This window comes from Meriones unguiculatus, chromosome X (genome assembly GCF_030254825.1).
Source record: "Meriones unguiculatus strain TT.TT164.6M chromosome X, Bangor_MerUng_6.1, whole genome shotgun sequence".
Taxonomy (NCBI): domain Eukaryota; kingdom Metazoa; phylum Chordata; class Mammalia; order Rodentia; family Muridae; genus Meriones; species Meriones unguiculatus.
In genome coordinates, this window is record NC_083369.1 from 128,356,367 (window position 1) to 128,373,473 (window position 17,107).

Consider the following 17,107-nt stretch of genomic DNA (forward strand, 5'->3'; position numbering starts at 1 on the left):
ATAGACTTTTGAAGTAAGTCCTAATGATTGTTTGGATTTCCTCAGTGTCTGTAGTTATATCCCCCTTTTCATTTCTGATTTTGTTGATTTGGGTGGTGTCTCTCTGCCTTTTAGTTAGCCTGGCTAAGGGTTTGTCGATCTTGTTGATTTTCTCAAAGAACCAGCTCTTGGTTTCATTGATTCTTTGAATTGTTTTATTTGTTTCCAATTGATTGATTTCAGCCCTGAGTTTGATTATTTCCAGCCGTCTACTCCTTCTTGGTGTGTCTGCTTCTTCTTTTTCTAGAGTTTTTAAGTGAGCCATTAGGGTGCTTGAATGAGCTGTCTCGAATTTCTTCTTGAAGGCACTTAGTGCTATGAACTTTCCTCTTAGCACTGCTTTCATTCTGTCCCACAAGTTCGGGTATGTTGTGTCTTCATTTTCATTGATTTCTAGAAAGACTTTAATTTCTTTCTTTAGTTCTTCCCTGACCCAGCTGTCATTTAGTAACAAATTGTTCAGTTTCCATGTGTGTGTAGGCTTTTTGTTATTTCTGTTATTGTTGAGGTCCAGCTTTATTCCATTGTGATCAGACAAGATACATGGGATTATTTCAATCTTCTTGTATCTGTTGAGGCTTGCTTTGTGACCCACTATATGGTCTATTTTGGAGAAGGTTCGATGAGGTGCTGAGAAGGTAAATTCTTTTCTGTTTGGGTGTACAGTTCTGTAAATGTCTGTTAGGTCCATTTGATTCATGACCTCTGTCAGAGACATTGTTTCTTTGTTTAATTTCTGTTTTGTTGACCTGTCCTTTGTTGAGAGTGGGGTGTTGAAGTCTCCCACTATTAATGTGTGGGGATCTATATGTGCTTTAAATTTTATCAATGTTTCTTTCACAAATGTGGGTGCCCTTTTATTTGGGGCATAGATGTTCAGGATTGTGATGTCTTCCTGGTGGAATTTTCCCTTGATGAGTATGAAGTGTCCTTCCCCATCTCTTTTTATTAATTTTGGTTGAAAGTCTATTTTATCAGATATTAGAATGGCTACTCCTGCTTGCTTCTTGGGTCCGTTTGCTTGGAAAGTCATCTTCCAACCCTTTACCCTCGGGTAATGTCTATCTTTGTGTCTTAGGTTTGTTTCTTGTATGCAACAGATTGCTGGGTTTTGTTTATGTATCCATTCTGTTAATCTGTGTCTTTTTATTGGAGAGTTGAGTCCATTGATGTTGAGAGAGATTAATGACCAGTGGCTGTTAGATCTCTTGATTTTGATGTTGGCTGTGGTCATACTGTTGTGTGCTTGGTTGCTTTTTGTTTTACTGAAGTGAGGTTATTTATTTCCTGTGTTTTCTTGAATGTAGCTAGCTTTCTTGGGTTGTATTTTCCCTTCCAGTGTCTTCTGTAATGCTGGATTTGTTTGTAGGTATTGTTGAAATTTGTTTTTGTCATTGAATATCTTGTTTTCTCCATCTATGAGGACTGAGAGTTTTGTGGGGTATAGTAGCCTTGGCTGACATCTGTGTTCTCTTAGGGTCTGCATGATATCAGTCCAGGCCCTTCTGGCTTTCATAGTCTCTTGAAAAGTCAGGTGTGATTCTAATGGGTTTGCCATTATATGTTACTTGGCCTTTTTCCCTTGCAGCTTTTAGTATTTTTTCTTTGTTCTGTATACTTACTGTTTTGATTATTATGTGGCGGGAGGATTTTCTTTTCTGGTCAAATTTGTTGGGTGTTCTGTAGGCCTCATGTATTCTAATTGGCCTCTCCTTTAGCTTGGGGAAATTTTATTCAATGATTTTGTTGAAAATATTTTCTGGGCCTTGGAGAAGGGAGTCTTCTTTTTCCTCTATACCTATTATTCTTAGGTTTTGTCTTTTCATATTGTCTTGCATTTCTTGGACGGTCTGTGTCAGGAATTTTTCGGATTTAACATTTTCTTTGACAGATACATCGATTTCTTCCATTGTATCTTCTACACCTGAGATTCTTTCTTCCATCTCTTGTAGTCTGTTGGTTATGCTTATCTCTGTAGTTCCTGTTTTCTTCCCTAGATTCTTCCTTTCCATTATTTCTTCCATTTGTGTTTTCTTTAATTTTTCCAATTCTATCTTCAGGTCTTGAGTTGTTTTGTTTACTTCCTTCACCTGTCTGATTGTACTTTCCTGTTTTTCTTTTAGTTCCTTCAACTCTGTTTCTATCATTTCATTTAGTGTTTTAAGCATTTCCTTTCTAAAGGCCATAAACTGTTTGGCTGCAGCTTCCTCTATTTCCTTACGGATGATGGCTATATTCTGTTTGAGTTTATCTTCCTCTATGTCTTTACGAATCTTATTTGTTTCCTCTGTTATCATCTTCATGAGCATACTTGTTAGGTCATCTTGGATTTCAGTTATGGAAAAATATGGAAGGCTTCACGAATTTGCGTGTCATCCTTGCGCAGGGGCCATGCTAATCTTCTCTGTATCGTTCCAATTTTAGTATATGTGCTGCCAAAGCGAGCACTGGGGTGCATTTCTTGATTTGTTATTGATGTGGTGGGCCTCCACCTACTGTGGGCAATGTGATTCGTGGTCAGTTGATCCTGGGTTGTATAAGAGAATGGGCTGAGCCAACTATGAAGAACAAGCTATTCAGCAGCCTATCTTCATAGCTTCTGCTTCAGTTCCTGCTTCCCAGCTCCTTCCTTGAGTTTCTGCCCAGACTTCCCTTCATGGTAGAAGCTGTAAGATCAAATAAACATTTTTTGTCATGATGTTATCACAATACAAAGCAAACTAGGACAATGTTGTTGATACTTTTGTTGAAAATCAATTGTCTGTCAATGCAAAGGTCTACTTCAGTTTCATATATTTTGTTTCATTGGTAGTTATATGGGTTTTTGCCAGTAATATGGTAGAGGTTTTGTTTATATATTAATTATGGTACAAATATATATTTTAATGAAAATTATTTTAAGCAATTTAATGTATATATTATATACATTAAGGTACACACATGGTGATATGATATACCTATGTAAATATATATGTATATATGAATAGTAGGTTATAAATGAACTTTGATATCCTCTAGAAATTGGGAATGGTTCCAAGATCCCCAAGGACACCAAAAATTGAGGATTCAAAGAATAATAGTTTCTCCAGATTAGTTAGTTTTTTAAATCAGGATTGTTTGGATTGTATAGATTTTGTTTGTCTTGCTTTTTGTGCTTCTAAGCAAATTTAAGAATTGCATCTCCATCTACAGACCTAAAGAAGTTAATACTAAGGAGGACTCTAGGGAGGATGATTAAATCTCACTCAGAATGGCAAACAGGATAAACACCAGAAGTGGTGGAAGAGAGGAAACAGGACTGGAATCTACTATAGAAGATCCTCTGAAAGAATCCACCCAACAGGGGATCAAAGCAGATGCTTAGACTCATGGCCAAACTTTGGGCAGAGCGAAGGGAATCTTATGGAGGAACAGAGGGGTGGGATTAGAGGGACATGGAGCGGAAAGGAACCATACAAGGAGACCATCAAAACCAAAAATTCTGAGGCCAGGGATCCTGCAGAGACTGATGCACCAACCAAGGACTATGCATGGAGAGAACCTCTACCCTCTGCACAAAATTGGCTGATTGGCAGCTCAGTTTCCATGTGGATCTCTGAGTGAGGGGAGAAGGGGCTGCCCCTATGATGAACTCAATTGACTGCTTTCTAATCACTGGCCCCTGATGATACAGCCTTGCCCGGCCACAGAGGAAGAGGATCCAAGCATTCCTGATGAGACTTAAAAAGCTATGGGCAGATGGCAATAGTGGATAACTCTCTCTTTCAGTGGACTAGGGGAAGGAGATCAAGGTAAGAGGGAGAGAGAAGATGAGGGAGGGGACTTCAATTGGGATATAAAATGAATAAATTGTGAAGAAAAAGAAATTTAAAGTTGCATTTCCTGTTACTGTGGGGAAAAAAAGACATTGGAATTTTTTTAATTTAATTTATTTTTTATTAATTATAATTTATTCACTTTATATCCTAACTGTAGCCCCTTCCTCACCCCTCCCAATCCTACCTTCTCTTCCTCTTCTCCTTCCATGCCCCTCCCCCAGTCCACTGACAGGGGTTGTCCTCCTCCCCTTCCTTCTGACCCTAGTCTATCAGGTCTCATCAGAAGTGGCTGCATTGTCTTCCTCTGTGGCCTGGTAAGGCTGTTCCCCCACTCAGGGGGAGGTGATCAAAGAGAATACCACTAAGTTCATGTCAGAGACAGTCCCTGTTCCCATTACTAGGGAACCCACTTGGACATTGAGCTGCTGACATTGGAAATTTTTACAGACGTTTTGCAAAGACTGTAGATGACTTTCTGTAGTATGAACGTTTCAGCAAATCATTCTTCTGCCATGGCAAATATAAGATAATTTATTTCTTTTTCTTTTTGAGACACAGTTTCTCTATATAGAACTAGCTGTTCTGGAACTCACCCTGTAGACCAAGCTGACCTAGAGCTCAGAGATTTGCCTGCCTCTGCATCCTGAATGCTGGAATTAAAGACATGCAACACCCCTGCCCAGCTATAAGAGATCTTTCTATTTATTTTTGTCCTTCCATTTCTATCACTAGTGTTAAATAGATAGAAGTTAAATTTATACATATCTTCCTGCTTGCTTTTGGTTGCTTTTTTAACGAGCTTATTTTTTCAATATTCTATATAAAATAGCTCACTATTTATGTATAGGAAACACAACTGATTTCTTTTTTGAACATTTTACATAAGGTAAAAATGTAGTCCTTGAACTCATAATCCATTGGTCTTAGATCCTAGGTGTTGGGATTGCACATAAGTTTAATTATTCATGGCATCTACTAGCATTTATTTTTTTATTTATTCATCTATTTTTTTATTGAGACAAGGTTTCTCTGTATAGCCCTAAGGTACCCTAGAACTCACTGTGTAGACCAGGCTGGCCTCAAACTCACAGAGATCCAGCCGTCTCTGCTCATTAAGTGCTGGAATTAAAGATGTGTATCACCACTGCCTAGCCTCATTTATTTTGTGTATTGACTTCATGTCCTGTAACTTTAATGAATTTTTTTATCAGTTTAAGAAGCTTCTTGAGATAACTTTGTAATTATCTATAAGTCTATCTAACTGTGTAAGATCATGTCATTAACAGAGTTATTTTTAATCAGCAAGCATTTTGTACTATATTATAACTATATTATATGGGATGTTTAAATATGGTAGGTAAAGTCATTGGAAAGAAACTTAATTGTGTTTGGCTAACAGTTCCTATAAAGGCTCTGAATAAACCACACTTATTTACATTCTTGTTTTCTACTAGAATACACTGTATGACTTCCTTTGGACTGTAGGACATTGCCATACTCAACACAGTCAGAAGCATGGTAAATATCTCCACACCAAGCTTCTTAGATGTCAACCTAGTTGCATGGCAGAAGCCTATCTCCAGCTTATCATTCTGTCAGGCACCTGAAGATTCATGGAACATCTATGTGAGAAAGACTATATTAAACAGAATACTGACTTTCAAAATATGTTTTTGTCCTAGTCGGTGATATCTATGAATATATATGTAACATTATATGTTACATGTTGAGTTTGAGAGCATTTCACTGTTCTAGTTGGAGCAAAAAAAATGCATACAAAGTAACAAATGACAAAACTTAAGTATTGCTAGTGATCCTTTAATATGATTAAATTCTCATATATTTGTATTTTAAACAGATATTATACAAACATAATTGTGAACCTTCATAGCAATAATTTAAAACAATGATTGGGAAAGGAGTTCACTGGCAGAGTGTATGCAAAGCCCTGACTTCAATTCTTAATATTGCAAAAATAAAAATAAAATATAAGATATATGACTGGAGAGATGGCTCACTGGTAAAAAAGAGTATCCTGCTCTTACAGAAGACCATCGTTCAGTTCCCAGAACCATAGCTGAATTGGAATTATTGCATGTTGTAACAATTTATTACCTCATTATAAGGCAATTAGAAATAAATGTCTGGAATTCTCCAGTATGAAAAACTGCCTTGGTTTTACCCTTAAAATCAAATGCCAGCTTGGCAGGGTAAAGGATAAAGGTTATTTCTGATATACTCTTTTAAAAAGAACTGCTGAGCAATATACTTTAGCAATCTGAATCACTTTCTGTCCATCGAAGTACATCCAAAATCCAAGTAGAATTAGAAAGTTGAATCATCACATCTCTGTCCTGAAGGATGGGCAGCTAGCTTACTATTTTTTTCTTTCAGGGAAGGTGGTGGGAAGCAATGTCACTACCTGAATGTTGGTTGAATTAGACAGTATATGTGGCTTTTTAATGGCTATCTACTCTGGTAAAGAGGCATCTTGTCTGTAACCATACACAGGTAAATATACTGGAGGCCATAGTGTGATGGGGAATGACAAGGTAAGTTAGAATAGAATAGCTGCCCAGTCTGACTGAATCAACAGATTACATTACTTGATCATTTGCTCTAATATGAATTTTTATATGAAAACTTTAAATTCTAATAAAAAAGAAATAAAATTAATACAAAGGCAAGTATCCTAACCCAGGTGTGAGCCAAATGTAGTTGACAATGCATACATCAATAACAACCCAACCAATCAATTCACAGAGTCTAGAGAATCAATACATGGCTGGGGTCCTGGATAAAATTCTCTAATAAAATTTAGTGTGTATGTATTAAAGTAATATATACTTTAATTGCAATAACAGAATCATACATGGAGCATTCAAGATCAAAACTAAGAATGTGTGTGAGAATATCTGTTTAAAAGATACAAAAGTGTCTCAGAATCTAGGAAATGAGGTTAGACTATATGAGGAACTTGAACCAAGGCTTAAAAATCCACCAGAAGCACAGCAGGGTCTAGGGTCTAAGGTATAGCTAGAGGAGCAGAACATTTTTGGAAAAAACAAAACAAAAACAAACAAACAAACAAACAAACAAAAATCCAAACAGGTCCTGGTTTCTACCTCGGCACAAGAAAAGAAAATAAATAGGTATGGCAACAGGGCTTCTATCTCTCTAGGGCCAAATGCTCTCTTATTCTGCTACATTCTCTCCTTGACTCTCTCCTTTTATTCTTTAGGCTTTTGTGGTCATATGAGCAAATACTGCAGTCCCATCCCAACCTTTCTCTAATTTACAAACTTGCCTCATAGCACATATACCAACAAGTATGTGTGAGTCTCATTTTTAAGTTTCTTGAAGAAACAAATAGTCCAAGACCAGGGTGGTTTACACACCTGTAATCCCAGCTACTTGGAAGGCTGTGTTGAGTGGATGATGGTTTTGAAGCTAGTCTGGACAACACAGTAAAAGCCTATCTGAAGGAAGGGAAGAAAAAAGGATAAGAAGGAGGGAGAGATCCAAGAGGGACAATTATGCAGGCCTGGTTCAGTCAGTCATGGCCAGGAGGGCATGTCAGCTGGTATAAACATAATCAGCAGGAGCTCTGTGTTTGGGCCTATCAAGGCCAAGCAACAGCATGTGTTGACGTTTTGAGGCAGGCAGACATGCTAGTGGCATTTTTCAAACCCACTTTTAGTTAATCTGTTTGGTCTTGATGTTGTAATTGTGAAAAAATCTGAAAAGCAGAACGAGTGGTCCCACATGCCAATACTTGGAATACTGGGCGTGCAGAGCCAGATTCTTATCTTGGGAGAGCCCTTGTCATCTTGAGCTCTTGAAACACTTTTCTGAAACTCTCACAAACTTACAACAAGAGAGCCTAAACTTCTGGGACATTTGGGGCTCTTATATTCAAGAAATGGACATTTGCTCTGTGCAGAGATGGATGGAGTGGGAATCCTGCTGAGCTTAATTTACCTTTACCTCTTTGTGCTTTTTCACCTTTCCTGGCACATGACTCCATTTGAATAATATAAACTTGCATGCTCCCTTCTTTCTGATTCCTTCTTCAAAGTAAATGAACTATTGTGACTATAAGCAAATGTCTAATTAAAATATTTATCACTCATTTTGAAGAAAATATGCCTCCAGGAGAAGGAAATGCTCTGCCTTCTCTACACATATTTTATATCACTCCTGGTTGAAAGTCTCTGATTTCAACCATAAAACAATCCATTCTGTGGCTATTGTTAATGGTGTTAATTACTATTAACTCAATCTTATTGAAATCTAAGACATGACCTTACAGTGAAGATTTAGGAGGATAAAATTACTTGCAGTAAAGAAAAAGACACTTTATTTCATTAAATTTCCTTTGTATAAGACAGCCTTATATTTGTTGTTTAAATGTCAGCTACTTCATATGTGCCCACATACTGTGACAGGCATTCTGAAGTGTATAGAAAATGCAATGTGTAAAAATGGATGCAATCTCCAATTCTATGACCGGCTGATTTATACACAGATGGAATAATCAGTTTTCCTACTGTGGCACTCCTGCTTATTAACCCATTGGTATTCAAAAGCCATATTATATTTTTATGACTCTCACATCTCATTGTTCATTCAGAATTGGGTTTACTAAGGACATATATCACTGAGAATTATTTTTAAAAGTTCCTTAGAAATAATATTTCCCTTTAAAGATTCAGTTATTTTCAACAAAGATACAGAGAAGACTGCCATGTAAAAAGCTTTTTCCTTCAAACAGTTAAAATGAGAATGGATTAGGTGTTTTGTTTATTTTTTTTTTGAAAAGGTCTAGAAGAACATTTTACAAAATGTATTCAGTTCAGTGTCATCAGATATCATGTGGATGGTATGTGATAAGAATCCTTGCTGAAACAGTTATAAAGACTTTTATTAAATTACCATTGTGTTAGGGGTGAGAGTTCTCTAAGGAAACACAACTAATGAGATATATGCAGAAAGAGAGGGAGGTAAGGGAGAGAATTTTTTAATTAAATTTTATTTTTTTATATTTTTACAGGTTATTTACTTTGTATCCTAGCTGTAGCCCCCTCCCTCATTCCCTTCCAATCCCACCCTCCCTCCCTCATCTACTCCCTGCCCCTCTCCCAGGCCACTGATAGGGAAGGTCCTCCTCTCCTTCCATCTGACCCTAGCTTACCAGATCTCATCAGGACTGGTTGCATTGTCCTCCCCTGTGCCTTAGCAAGGCTGCTGCTCCCTAGGCAAGGGGAGTAAGTACACAAGGACATTTGTTCAACCATGTTTGGAGCAGCTTTAATTGTAAAAGCCAGAACCTGAAAACAACCCAGAAGTCCCTCAATTGAGAAATGGATACAGAAATTGTGGTACATTTACACACTGGACTACTATTCAGGAATTAAAAACAAGGAAATCATGAAATTTGCATGCAAATGGTGAGATCTAGAAAAGATCATCCTGAGTGAGGTATCCCAGAAGCAGAAAGACACACACGGTATAATCTCACTTATAAGTAGATACTAGACCTACAGGATAGGATAAACATACTAAAATCTGTACACCTAAAGAAGCTAAACAAGAAGGAGGACCTGGGGTAAGATGATCAGTCCTCACTTAGAAGACAAATGGGATGGACATTGGAAGTAGGAAAAATAAGAAACAAGACAGGAGCCTACCATAGAGGGCCTCTGAAAGACTCTACCTAGCAGTGTATCAAAGCAGATGCTGAGACTCATCACCAAATTTGGGCAGAGTACAGGGAATCATATGAAAGAAGGGGGAGTTAGTAAGACCTGGAGAGGACAGTAGCTCCACAGGGACCAAATATATTTGGGCACAGGGGTCTTTCTGAGACTGATTGTCCAACCAAGGACCATGCATGGATATAACCTAGAACCCCTGCTCAGACATAGCCCATGCAGCTCAGTATCCAAGTGGGAACCCTAGTAAGGGGAACAGGGACTGTCTCTGATATGCATGTTTTTGGAGGCTGAGAAGTTTCTCCTTCTGCAATTTGCAAGCTAGATACACGTTAGAGCTAGTGAAGTGATCATAGTCTGAGATAGATGACCTGAGACCAGAAGCAGCAAAGATTTACATGCCAATCTGAGATCATAAGATTGAATGAGGTGCCTCTGCTCATGCAGGAAGATAAAACTGGGGCAAATTCTTCTGTCTTCAGGATTTTTTTCCATTTATTTCCTCAGAGAATTGGATGATGTTTACTCACTTAGGAGAAAGCCATCTATTTTAACGAGCTCCTACATTTAAATGTTAACTGGTCCCTGATATATCCTCATAGACATACCTAGAAACAGTGATTAATTTTGGCACTCATGGCTGAGTAAATATAACGCATGTAATTTACCACAATTTCCACTTAGAGCTTTTAATACAAGGATGCAGAGATGTATAAAAGAAAAAAAAATATGCAAGCACTGCTTCAAATATAAAGTAGAGGTCTGGGCATGGAAACACATGCCTATATTTTCAGCACCAGAAAGCTTAGCCAGAAGGCTCTGATCATAGTCCAAAGTCCATAGCCAGCTGATCTACACATAGCTGGCCAAGGCCAGTCTGTGTACTGTACAACAAGATCCTGTCTCAAAAGACCAAATAAAAAATTAATAACAAAAGTAGTTTATTGAAGACCACACTGGGAGGCCATGATTTCTTACAATGTGTTTTTGAAGACTTTCACCTATTGCACATGGTTTTTTTAGCTTTTAATTCACTGAGATGAATTTTGCATCATAAACCTAAAACATGTTAATCTGAATGACTTGATGGCATTCAGTACATTTCAAATATTGCATTACCACTACCTAGTTATAGTTCCCAAACATTTTCAGAACTTTAAAATAAAACAATGTAACCACTAAGCAACTAGTTTCACCCTGCTTCCCCCAAACCCCTGGCAACAAAAATCTCTTTTCAGTCTCTATTACTGAATTAGTAATTACTCTATTAGTGATTTAGTATGTAATTTACAAAAAAGGATTCTTTTTAGTGCAGTTTTAGGTTCACGGAAAAATCACAGACTGATCCCCTATCTCATATCCTTCCCTCATATGCACAACCTCCTATGCTACCAACATCCAGCATCAGAGAAGTACATTTGTTACAAGTCTATGTTGGCTTTTTAATGGCACATTTTTAAAAGTTCTTCAAAGCCATGTTTTCATAACTGGGAGTTTATGCAGGCAGATTATGCACGGCAAAGTCTGAGATATTTTTCTATAATTCAAGATTTTTAATGTCACTGTCCTTTGCCTCCCAAATGATACCAATGAACTTCCCCCCTAGTTCTCTGTTTTACAGAGAACTTTATGACGTTAACACATGGTTGTTTTGGCATAGTCCAGGTCTTAACCCTTTATATCCACCTTCTATGTGAAACATAAAACTTCAGGTCATTATTTTCATTTTGTTAGCAATTAATTAAAATTTGTATTAATTAATTGATCAATCATTAGTTCATCAATTAGTGTGAGATAATGTAAGTAAAATACATTATATACTAGTACATAGTTAATAAAAATTGTTGAGTTTAAGCCCAAGTACTCAAACTAGGCAATTTACATTGATTTTCTACTACCAATTTCAAATGTTTTTTGAAGACTACTTTTCTCTGACTACCCTTTGGTTAGTTAAAAAAAAAAAAGTGTTCATGCTTATTTCAAAAGCTTTCGATCCTTATCCTGAGGTGATAGCCATTTTCTTGTGGTGTTATTATGAAACAAGTTTTAGGAAAGAGCATCAATAAACAAACCATTATGGATCTGCTCACACATCATTGGGACTTGGGGTGATTGGCACTTGCCCAGGCATTTCTATCTGGTTTCTAATCTATGGTCTTTTTCTCAGCACTCTTGCAATATTTCTGTCTGAATTCAGGATACTCAAGTATTGTTCTCTTTGCTATGCTTGTGCTTAGGACAACCTGGCTTCCTATGTTGTAATGTGGGATTGCTCAAAGATCCTGGGTTCCTCTTAGATCTTTTTGCCTGAATATCCCAGATAGTCATGAGATATTTTCATAGCTGCTCTTCTCTGAAAAAGAATATAAAAATTATCTAAAATATAAGCTCACTTTATAACAATGTCGGGGAGTAGTAGTTGACTGTTGGATAACTTGGAGTAAATATTGAGTAGTCATTGGCAGATGAGAGCAATATGAAATGATTTGAGAACTTTTCAAAAAGGAAATTGCACAGATTGACTTACATCATATAAATTGTTGGAGAAAAATTCTAATTCTACACTGAACTGTGTAAGGATATATAAGATGAAACCACAGAAAGAATGGTTGTAGTTTTAAATGAATGGCTGTAGTAGCACTCTTCTGCAGCTGAGGAGAAAAAGATACAGTGAGGATACGTTTAACTCTAGTAAAAACCACAAGAAATCAGGGCTAGAGATATGACTTAGTAAGTAAAAGGACTTGCTGCACAAACTAGAGAACGTAAGTTTGGATTCCTTTGAAAATGGTGAGGAGCATGCATGCATCTGTAACTCCAGAGTGTGGAGACAAAAGAATCTTTGAGTTTTCTAGCTTATCTTTAGCCAACGGCAAGCTCTAGGTAATAACGCAGAAAGTGATTGACAAGGCACTCAACATTCTTCTCCAGTCTTCACATACACTTGCACTGTCCTACAGGTGCATGTACACACATACATACACACACACACACACACACACACACACACACACACACACACACACAAGTGGATGCAGAGAGAGAAAGTAAAGGGTAAATGGGAGGTGATAAAAATGCTGTTTTTTAGAAAGCTTACACATATTTGTGTTTGTATTACTTGTTTTCCTGTTACAGTTATAAAACACCATGACTGAGGCAAATTATAGAAAAAAAAAGTTTATTTGGGCTGAAGGTTCCAAAGACATAAGAGACCATCATGGAAGGAGTATTACAAGCTACAGGCCTGGTGGCAGAAGCAGGAAACTGAGGGCTCTCATCTTCAAATGTAAGCAGGAAGCTGAGAAAGAGAACTAAAAGTGCAACAATGTTTGATCTCTCAAAGCAGCACTCTCAGTGACTTACTTTCTTCAACAAGGCCACAGCTACTAAACCATCCCAAACAGTGCCACCAGTTGGGCACCAAGTGTTCAAATATACGAGCTTTGGGGGACCATGCCCATTCAAACCACTACAGTTTTGGAAAGGTGTTATAGTTTGGATCTTGAACTTTCCTTAAAGGCATGTTAAAGGCTTGAGTCCAGTGCAGGGTTCAGAGGTGATTGGATCATGAGAGTGTTAACCAAATATACATACTAATCTACTGGTAGATTCCTAAACACCTAGATTCCTAGATCCAATGATGAACTATTACAAGCTAGTGGGAACTTTGGGAGGTAGAACATAATTAGAAAAAGTAGGGAATTGGAGGGTTTATTTTGTTCTCCATTCTTCTCTTATCCTTTGACTCCTGGCTACCATGAGATGAATGACTTTTCACTGCTGTGAGCTCTCTGCACGCTTATAATATTTTAACTTACTTTTTCTGTTTAAAGAATTATGTTCTCACTTATTTGAGAAGTAAAAGAACTGACACTTGGTTAATTTCTAAATGAGCATTAATTTAAGTCAACATAACGTCACCAAGCCAGTTAACGCTCATCTTTATACTATATAAAGCAAATACTGAAATATGTTCAAAAGCATTTATTATAAGAATATATAGCTCTAAAGGGAAAATATAATATACTTTACTTGTTGAAAGATCAGTTTGATGGATAAGAGATTCCCAAGTGATATGTATTCTGAAGTCCTGTATGGTGCAGAAATAAACATTTCTCTGTGAGTAATAGGACACAGTCAGAGCTGAGATAAGTGCCTGTTGATCTGAGAATTGAATAATAGATTTTTGCCATAAAGGGAGAGCCCAGAGTAAAACAAGGAGGATGAATCCTCAATAACAAAAAGAGGTAGCATGAATAATGAAGTGTGTGAAATCAACTCTGTTGATTAATGGATGGTATTTATTTATCTTTCTATTTATTTATTATGCTGGGGGCCCAACTCAGGACCTTGTTGATGATAAATAATGGCTCTTTCACTACACAACTGACCTCAAATGATGACTACTTGTTTTTTCAAGAAGCTCCCAGGTACAAACTTCCATTCATGTACAATCATGTGGTCATCATCGTCTTTCTGGTTTCTTTCCTTAGGTTACCAGATCTGCCCTGGTAACAGCCTTGCCTTAACACATTCAACAGGATCAAGTAATGACAAAAGGGTGTTTTTTTTTTTTTGTTTTTTTTTTTTTTTTTTTTTTTTTTTTAAAGCTCCTCAAAGAAAGAGTTTTTATGAAGGCAAAAAAAGGAAAATTTAGGAACAGGTTTTATGAAACATACTCTTAAATAAAATTAAGAATGAGTGTTCTCTCTCTGTTTCTCTGTCTCTTCCCCTCCCTCATTTTTCCTTCCCTCCCTTCTCCCCTTGGGATTGAACAGAGAATCTGATGTATGTCTGACTCTAATACTGAGCTGGAAATGAAGAATAAATACTCTAATCAATAAATGGGAAATGAACTTAACTGATACTTTTTCAGCAGATGAAGTACATGGGCTGGAGAGGAGATTCAGTGTAAGTGCATGTACTGCTTTTGTAGAGGAGCAAAGTTCAATTCCTAGTATCCAGCTTGCAAACTCCTATAACTTCAGCTCTAGAGGATCCAATTTCAACTTCTAGATTATGAGGCTACTTGCATTTGCATGCATATTTACACACACACACACACACACACACACTTAAAAACAATGGAAGTAAATCCTTTTAAGTACAGTGGTCAATAAAGAAATCAGCAGACTTTTGGCTCATGTATCTTCTCTGAAGAGAATATACATAAGAGAATTATATGGATATGGATAATGCATATATAAATATATATACACACACAATAAAAGAGAGAAACAAGCTTGATAATGAGTGACAGTGTTGGTGCTATATTTTAACTATTTTATTTGGGTTCTTTTATCTACCACCTTCCTCCACCCCAATCCTTTTGAATAACAGGTAAGAGAGACAAAAGATTAAAGGGGAAAGGGGAGCATACATAATGTCTTTTAGGCTACTTCCTACTGTTTAGGGTCATTGGGTTCCTTGGGGCAAGTCCAATCTTTGTAGTAAGGGTATCTCTAACTTTTTCTTGTCCAAACTACAACAACAGCAACCAGGAGTAGTGGGGAGGCCCAGCAGTCTTCTACAGAGCACCCCCAACCCCTCTCTGGGCTCTGGCATTTATACCTCTCAAGAGTTCCTCAGCTAGCAAAATCACACAGATGCTAGTGCAGGAGACAATCATAGGTAATGGCTGTGGACCATTTGAAGTAGCTCCATATCTCACACTTGGGATTAAATAAAAAACATATCATGTGACATAACTGGGTTTTATTTTTTAAAGAAACCAAAATTGTCACTACATGACAGAGCTCAGACACTATACTATGGACTCAGTACCTTTTTTTAAAATCTTTTTTTATTTTTTATTTTTTATTAATTACAGTTTATTCACTTTGTATCCACCCATAAGCCCCTCCTTCCTCCCCTCCCAGCTCCACCCTCCCTCCCCCTTCTTCTCACTTGCCTCTCCCAAGTCCACTGATAGGGGAGGTCTTCCTCTCCTTCCTTCTGATCTTAGTCTATCACATCCCATCAGGAATGGCTGCATTGTCATCTTCTGTGGTCTGGTAGGGCTGCTCTCCCCTCAGGAGGAGGTCATCAAAGAACAGTACCTTTAACTGCATCTGCTCCAGTGCAACTTATAGACAACTCAGAATGAGTTTGCCCTTGTATCACCAGTGGGCAACTTCAGAGTACCCAGGGCACCTTCAGAGGTACCACTTAGGCTCATTTGACTCTTGATTTCTAGAACTAGCTGGATTTTGGATTTTCAAGCCTTCTGTTTTTTTTTTTTTTTTATTCTTTACAGCCTGTTCCAACTCATTCTTCAGGATTTCAATTTAAACAGTCCTGCTTACTCAGGAACATTTGCTGAGTTTCCCATACGAAAGTTAAGTTTGTAATTATATTTTTTGTTCGCTTATTTACTCTTTTTCCCATTAATGACAGATCTGTTAATGTTCTCTGGCCACTGCAACAAAATACCACAGATAATTTATTTACTAATAGTTTTGAAAGCTAGAAGATGGAGAGCAAAATGTGAGGATTTGTGCTTTCCCAGGCTTGTCCTCTTGTCTTGCAAATGATCAACCTCTTCCTGCATCTTCACATTGCCTCTGAGTGTATGTTTTTGTTTACAAATTCTTCCTTTTAATAAAAACACCAACATAAGGCCTAATCTCATTTCGTCATTGTAAGTTAGTTACTTGTTAGTTACTCATATAAAGACCCTGTCTCCAAATACAGGAATATTCTGAAGTTGTGACAGTTAGGATGTTAAGATACAAATTTTAAAAGGAGACATAGGAATTAAGTAATTTTCCACTGTCTGGCTCAGCACCCACAATAATATAGTATTCAATATTACATACTGTATGGCAAACAATAGCTTCTTAATAATTGTTAGTAACATGGAAGAATTTATTCTTTCCAAATGGCCCAGCATAGACATTCTTTTGTGGTTCTTGCATGCTGGGAATTTCTTATTCTTCCACATTTATTCTCTGCACTTTGACAAGTTGTGAGTTGCTGCATAAGCTATCATCTACTGCTCAAAGAAACTTCTCCAATAAATCTGAGAGCTGCACCAATAAATAATAGGTATAAATAAACACATTTAGAGAACAGTTTGTACTAATGTCCACTTAGCAAAATAGTAATAGTAGGCATACATATTACTTTACATGTATGTTCCAGCTTTCCTAAAAAACATAGGCTGAATTCTTAGAATATACAAAACACAAGAGGATGGGGTTCTAAAATGGAACAGGTGCTCGCTTCAGCAGCACATATACTAAAATTGGAACGATACAGAGAAGATTAGCATGGCCCCTGCACAAGGATGACACGCAAATTCGTGAAGCGTTCCATATTTTTATGGAAGAAAGAATCTCAGGTGTAGAAGATACAATGGAAGAAATCGATGTATCTGTCAAAGAAAATGTTAAAATGGAACAGAAATGGGGATGTACATCAGAGGTAGACTGATGCTTCTTCCATCTCCAACACTGAAAGCGAAGGTGATAGAGTAAGGGAAGAAGGAAGGAAGAAAACAACTTAAAATTTGAAGGAATTTTTTTTTTAATGAGT

General features: G+C 37.2%; 2 non-coding genes across 2 annotated transcripts; one reads left to right on the forward strand and one right to left on the reverse strand.

The window, feature by feature from the left end:
* Positions 1-2,380: 2,380 nt before the first annotated feature.
* On the reverse strand, positions 2,381-2,487 carry LOC132650291 (U6 spliceosomal RNA). Its single transcript, XR_009588658.1, has one exon. It is a non-coding gene; the product is annotated as a U6 spliceosomal RNA (small nuclear RNA).
* Positions 2,488-16,787: 14,300 nt separating this feature from the next.
* LOC132650289 (U6 spliceosomal RNA) lies at positions 16,788-16,894 on the forward strand. Its single transcript, XR_009588656.1, has one exon. It is a non-coding gene; the product is annotated as a U6 spliceosomal RNA (small nuclear RNA).
* Positions 16,895-17,107: the final 213 nt, after the last annotated feature.